This window comes from Cylas formicarius, unplaced genomic scaffold (genome assembly GCF_029955315.1).
Source record: "Cylas formicarius isolate icCylForm1 unplaced genomic scaffold, icCylForm1.1 PGA_scaffold_6__28_contigs__length_40554024, whole genome shotgun sequence".
NCBI classification, from domain to species: Eukaryota; Metazoa; Arthropoda; class Insecta; order Coleoptera; family Brentidae; genus Cylas; species Cylas formicarius.
This window is the reverse complement of record NW_026844347.1, coordinates 14,520,103-14,527,199: the sequence shown is the minus strand read 5'-3', so window position 1 is coordinate 14,527,199 and position 7,097 is coordinate 14,520,103.

Here is a 7,097-nt window from a genome sequence, read left to right as displayed (position 1 = left end):
ATTTTTTTCTATTTATCTAATTACTGTTTTCATGAACTTTATATATTTTATATATTATAGTGTTTCGGTTTTCATAAGTTTTTGTTCAAATCTGTCAACTTTTTTATGATCTATTTTTTTTATTTATTCTTAATATTGCCTTCTATAGTGATTGATAATCCAATGTGATCTGAAAATTTAAAATCCCTCAGACACAACGTGGTCGATAATGCTTCGAAAGAGGCGTCACTCTGGTTGCTGCAAATTCAGTTATATTATTATGAATTTTACAATTATTCATTATATTATATTATATTATAGTTAGTTTTCTCACTAATGATGTCTGAAACTTTGTTTGGAAAAGATAAACAATAAACAACAATTATTTGTATTTTTTAATTATCTTTCCCTAACATATATTGAAACTCCTATTCGCTCCTCTTCTATCACGACAAGAATGAACCCCAACTTAATTTCTTTTGGCCAAATTTTGTTAATAAAAGTAAATCATACTCGTCTATCAGATTTTTTTTTTTCACTTAACAATATTATCTATATTTTTATTAATACTATCGTTATCACTAAAAACATTAAAAAAGTATTTTTCGTCAGTTTCCATACATTTTCGCCTGCTTTGCGAATTATTCATGTGTCGTGTCGTGTCGTGTTAATGTGGGTCCGTATTTCGAGGCGTTTTTAGGCAGTTGTAAAGACATTTCTAATACTTTATTATATGTCAAACTTCTTGGTTTTACTTAAGTTGTTGAGTGAAACAATTTGTTCGGTAGTTGGGTCTAAGTTGGTGTAATAACAGCGTAATTTAAAAATAGTTGCTCAAATATATGCTATAAGCAAGAATGTCATGTGCCAAGTCTGCAACAACGACTTTCGTTTAAAATGTGTTACCAGTCGCTTTACTGGATTTAGGTAATGATTTAGGGTTAAGATCGAGATGTAAATATTGCGTCAGCACTGATGGAACCTCCAAGCAATTGCAAGAGCGGATCTTACAGTAGACCAAACCTTAATCATAGATTCCGTAGTATTTTTCTCAGGTAAAATTATCAAACTCTTGACTGGAACCTTCGGCATTGTACTAACACACAATAACGCGTTTTACCACAAACCGAAACTCGTAAAAATGAGACCTGCGGCCCTGAAGACTCTATTATTATTGTATATACAAGTGGACTTGATAGAGTCTTCAGGGCCGCAGGTCTTCGAAGTGTCCATCAGTCCGGATCAAAAAAATATTTTGGGTAATCCCAAGGATAAACTAGATACCCTTGAAAAGTCGAGAATTTATAAAATATATTGTAACGATTGTGACCAGTCATATGTAGGTCAAACCAAAAAATCAATTAATGTTAGATTTAAGGAACATTTAGCCCATTTAAAATTTGCTAGATTAGAAAAATGAAGTGTAGCCGAACATATGTTCAACAATAATCATAAGGTAGATATTAGTAATTTAAAATTAGTTAAACATGTAAATAATAGTAGGAAATTAGATGCCTACGAAAGTTTAGAAATTGTTAAGAGAGGGAATAAGGCACTGAACAAGGACAGAGGTCCAATCCCATTTAGCCCATTATACGCGCTGATTGGTTGCGTGAACAGTGCGTAATTCCCCTTCCACTTCCCGATATGTATATATATATATATATATATAGAACATTTGTTCTATTAAGTTTAGTTTTAATCTTCTCCTGATGATGCCAACTTGGTTGGCGAAACGCGCGTCGAGTATGTAAAATTGAGTTTCGGTTTGTGGTAAAACGCGTTATTGTGTGTCAGGTAAAATTGATGATTGAAAATGGAGTTGATCAAGAAAGTTTCTCAGAACGTTAGCAGCCTAAAATAAGAGTTAACTACAGTAAAAATGAATGTACCTCCCTCAGATTCGAATTCGAATGGGCTAAACAACAAGGTCGAGACGGAAATCTGGAGGTATGTAGAATTCCGGAAAAGAAGGCAAAAAATGTTATGGAGATTATTAAAAAAGTCGAGAGGTCGTGGGCGTCACAATAAAATACGCTAATGTTGTTGCTTGTCTCCGTGTGACTCAATTCTCTGGCTCAACATCGTCAGTAATGCCGAAAAATATTGTAATTAAATTTGGAACACTGGCAAAGAAAACCGAAGTTGCCAAGGCTGTTAAAAGGCTTCTCGTATGAAAAAACTCAACACATCTACATTTGGTTTCTCTGAAATAAAATAATCCATGTCAACGTCGTTAAAAACATCAACTACAAATTTTGCTGGATACAAGCTATGACAGTTTTCATCAGGGAAGAAAGTTCAAGTATGCGTTTCACAAAAAAATGTTGGGCTCGACTGCTAGGATCATTCGCCCATTGCCGACTTCCGTCGAGGATCTTCGCTTTTGGTCATTGACCAACACGTACAAAGAAGACATATAACCAATATTTGCTCAACTAGCAAAAAAACAAATTTTGACCGATACCAAAAAAAACCGACACCCCCCGCTTCCACCGCGGACCATCCGGGCCCATCCAGCCTCCATACCGGCGTGAACGGGGAAAAACGACGGGGCCGCCGACGATTATAACTTTAAAACATGCACTGAACACTAACAACACTAAGTCCACACAGTGGAAACCGATATCAAACTTTTGAGGACGAATACAAGGGATTCTGTCGGGAGCGAACGGAGGTTAAACCGCCGCGTGCAATGCTCCACCACAGAATCCCATCAGGGAAGAAGAAGGCTAAAATAACTTTCTTCCTTATATGGTTATAATGTAATTTGCTTTTTTCTTTTTCAATGGTGCCTCATGATAAAAATCACTAACTGAATTTCAAGAAAAACGTTCGTAAACGCCCATCATAATTCTCTTGCGCATTTTTGCAATAAACAGGACATAAAAAGAAAATATCGAGATCAGGATCCTTTTTTAAATGGAACACCATTTTCTATAATCCATTTTCGAATTAATTAATTGCGAACATTTTCAATACCTAATAAAATAATTTCTTTTACAGGCCCTGCTGTTTGATCGTGTAATGGGTTTTTCTGAATATTTTACGTTTAACACATTACAAAATTTCTTCTTGCGTTTCCGAATAAAAATCAAAATTTCAATTCTCTGTTTCAATTGTGACAAATTAAGAATTTGCGGGCACAAAAGTTGTATAGTGTTTGCAGTATTATCTTTTATTATTGTAAAAGAAAACAAATGCGCATCGCAAAGTGGAGGAACAGTAGCAAGTTTTTTTATTTTTAAATGGAACACTCTATACGACGAAAGATCATTTTCTTCTTATTTCAAAAATATGTAGATTGTTGATATTTGGCTAAGCCGTTCTTGAATTGTTTAAGTTTAAATTTTTGATTAACTAAACAGATGTTGATCAAATTGTGTGACATAATGAGTCACTTTGCGTTAAATCATTCGTCAGCTGACACAATCAAACGCATTACCGGCAACTTAAGGAAACTAAATTATCAGTGCAAAAAAGAGAACGGTTGTTAGAAATGAAGATGGCGACTTGAATATTTTGCTCTCTTTTGAAGACAGCTAGACTTTTATGAATAATAATTAATAATGAAAATGAAAAAATGTCCAGGCATACAAAAGAGGAACTCATTTTTTGGAAAAAATAAGCATTATTGGGCAAATAAAAACCCACAAAAAATTCAACCAGTAAAAATCCAGGGTCGTAGATCAGTTTCTGTGTGATGTGGCGTGGTGGCCAACCAAATAATCTGACTGATTTTTCGTGATGGATTCTGACGGGCAATCGATATAGGGATTTAATTCAAAATAGCCTTGAAAATTATTTGAAAGGCCTTTCAATTCGAAAATACGTTAATCTGGTTTGGCAATACCAATTTTACTGAATACCTAATTGGCAGATCATTGGATAGGCAGACATGGCACAATTCGGTGGCCGACTAATAGCCTTAATTTAAACCCTATTGATATTTTCCTATGGGGATTTTCAACAAACCGAGTATACATTGAAAGACCGCAGGATATAACAGTGTTAAGCCAAAGAGTTTAATAAGAATTATTCATGCTAAATGGAGATCATCCAGACTTTATCTTGATTGCGATTTACCATAAAACTTCCTCTAAGGTAAGCTGTTGAGACTGGATTGGTCACCTGTTTGTGATGTTTCTGATACGAATTGTTTTTATTAATAACTTATTATTTTATTAATAACTTATTTCAATCATTCGTTCCATTTAAAGTTAAAAAACGCCGATGATTCCCGGTGTGGAATACTGGAGATGTTATTATACAAATCTTTGAGAAAGAGAAACTTTTTCGTGCTTGTAAGAATCAAGGCCGCCCTTTGTTGCTAAGTAGATTTAAAACATTTAGGGGTCAAATCAAAACTCAAACAGTGAAAGCATATAGGGAGTACTTAAAAATTAATTAATTAAAAATTTGGTCATATATTCAATCGAAGAGAAATAGCTCCAGAATTTCAGGTTTGATGTCTTAAGAATCCCAAGCCATAGTAGATGCGTTTGGTAAATATTTCGGTTCGGTCTATATTCCCTCTGATAAGAATTATACGGGTGTGATGCCTCTATCCGAGTTACCGAAAGGCAGGTTATTAACACCAGCAAAAAACTGAAAGATAAACCAACAGCCGGTACTGATGGCATCCCTAGCATCAGTGTCTTCGTTCGTCCACTTACTGACATATTCAATATCCATAATCAAATCGTGTACCTTTCCCGCGTTCTGTAAGATTGCCAAACAGTTATTTCTGTTTAAAAAACAAATGACCCGAGTGTAATTGGAAATTATCGGCTCATATAAATTCTTTGTAATTTTTTTAAAGTCTTCAATATTATAGTTTGTGACTGTATTTATTCTAGTCTTAAGAATATTAATGTTGAGAAACAGGTCAGACGGATGTAGTATATATCGATTTTCAGAAAGCATTTGGTCAAATAGATCATTATATTTTATGATCGAAACTTCACAAAGTTGGCATATCGTCGACATCTTGTTCAATATGTGACGTTTGGTTCCCTAGTATTTCATCCCACGGTGGGGATACTACAATGGTCAAATTTAGGACCTCTTCTTTATTGATATAATTAGTAAGTTGAATTGTAATAAATTAGTGTATACTGACAATTTAAAAATCGATCGCACGATTAATTCTAACGAAGATTGCTTGTTACTTCAGGGTTACATTAATTTCATATCAGAATGGTGTCTGGTTAATCGATTAGGTTTAAATTTTTCTTACTTACCCTAGAAAGCTGAACATAAATTTATTTAATTACAATATAAATGGAACTGTTTTGAATCGATTAAATGAAGTTAAAGGCTTGGGGACTGTCGTGGAGTTCAAGAACGGAAACTTTATTAATCGAGGACACAAAATGATTTCTCACACCTATCGGAACTTTGGTAGGGCTGACTGAAACAAATTTTATAAAACTGTTTTAGCTGATATAGCCATGAATAGTCAAGGTCTGGGATTTGTGAAATTAAACAACATAATAAATAAAGCGGCCGATCTCTCCATCCCCTTGGGAGTTAAATTTTCATCAGGAAGAATATCCAATCCTTGGTGGGACCACGATTGCTCTGAAATAATAAATAGAAGAAAAGAATGTATTAAAAATTTTCGACTGAACCCAACTTTAGAGAATTATATTCAGGCAAAAAAATATAGCATTAGCTAAAAAACAGTTAAATAGCAAGAAGAGGTCAAAATTTAGGGAATTTTGCAAATCCCTTAACAGAAAATCGAATATATCGTATGTATGGAAAAAAATTAATAAATTTAAAGGGAATAAAGTTTCCCGCAAACTACATAATGTAGATGACTCCCTGAGCGATGGAATTCAAAATAAAATGGCCATTTCTAATATGGAACCTGAATTTACACTGAACATTCCTATAGACCATGTTAGACCATTTACCTTGGAAGAACTAATCAACGGTTTAAAACATAAGAAGTCCTCTGCCCCGGGGTTAGATGACGTCTCGTATGAGATGATTAATCATCTACCAGTCGAAGCATTGTAGTAGAAAAAATATAACATCATCCCGATACTTAAACCAAATAAGAGCCCCCATAGCATTGACCATTTTATACCCATTACCTTGACTTCATGTTATATTTAAGTGTTAGAGATAATGATTAAAAACCGAATGGAACATTTACTGGAAAGCAAAGTTACTTTCTCTCATTTCCAGACAGGATTTCGAAGAGGTGTAAATATAAATCATAATCTTGCGTTGATTACTACGCATATCAATCTAGCTTTGCCCGCAATTCATCGTTAGCAACAGTTTTTCTAGATATAAAATCTGCCTATGACACAGTTAATATTCATAAACCTTATAATAAACTCAACGAACTTAATATTCCGGTACAGCTTTCCAATCTTATCTATAAAATACTGCAAGAATAATGAAGGCTCCCTAATTGGACCAACATTAGCTACTTCGGGCCTCCCACAGAGGTCCCCGTTAAGTACAGTCCTCTTTAACATTTATACTTCAGAATTATATAAACTCTTTCAAGGGAAAGTGAAGATAGTGAGTTACGCGGATGATTGGGTCCTGTTCCGCGAAGGGAAAGACATAGAGTTACTGGTAAGCAAACTTAATAGAGCTCTAAAAACATTACAGAACTGGCTAGAGAACAACAACCTCTCACTGTGTACTGATAAATGTGAAGCCATCTGATTTACAAAAGGTAGGAGAAGAGCCCCGTCGGTAAATATAAAAATAGATAATAAGGAAATTGCTTTTAAGAACTATGTAAAATATTTAGGAGTGGTGCTACAAAAACATTTGAAGTGGAATATGCACGTATAATATAGCTGTGATAAAGCAAAGGAAGCAATTAATATAATGAAATGCGTAAGTAGAGTCTCATGGGGTGCAGACCCGCAAATCTTAATGACTTTACTTCATACTCTGATTAGGACCCACCTAGATTATGGTTCCATTTTCTTGAACTCCAATAACAAGACTGCACTTAACGTGATTTTGAGAATAGCGCTGGGATGTATGAGGTCAACCCCAACGAATGTTTTGCTGGCGGAAGCATCTGAACTGGACCTGGATACAAGGAGGAGAAAACTGGCAGTGTCCTTTCTGGCTGGAGT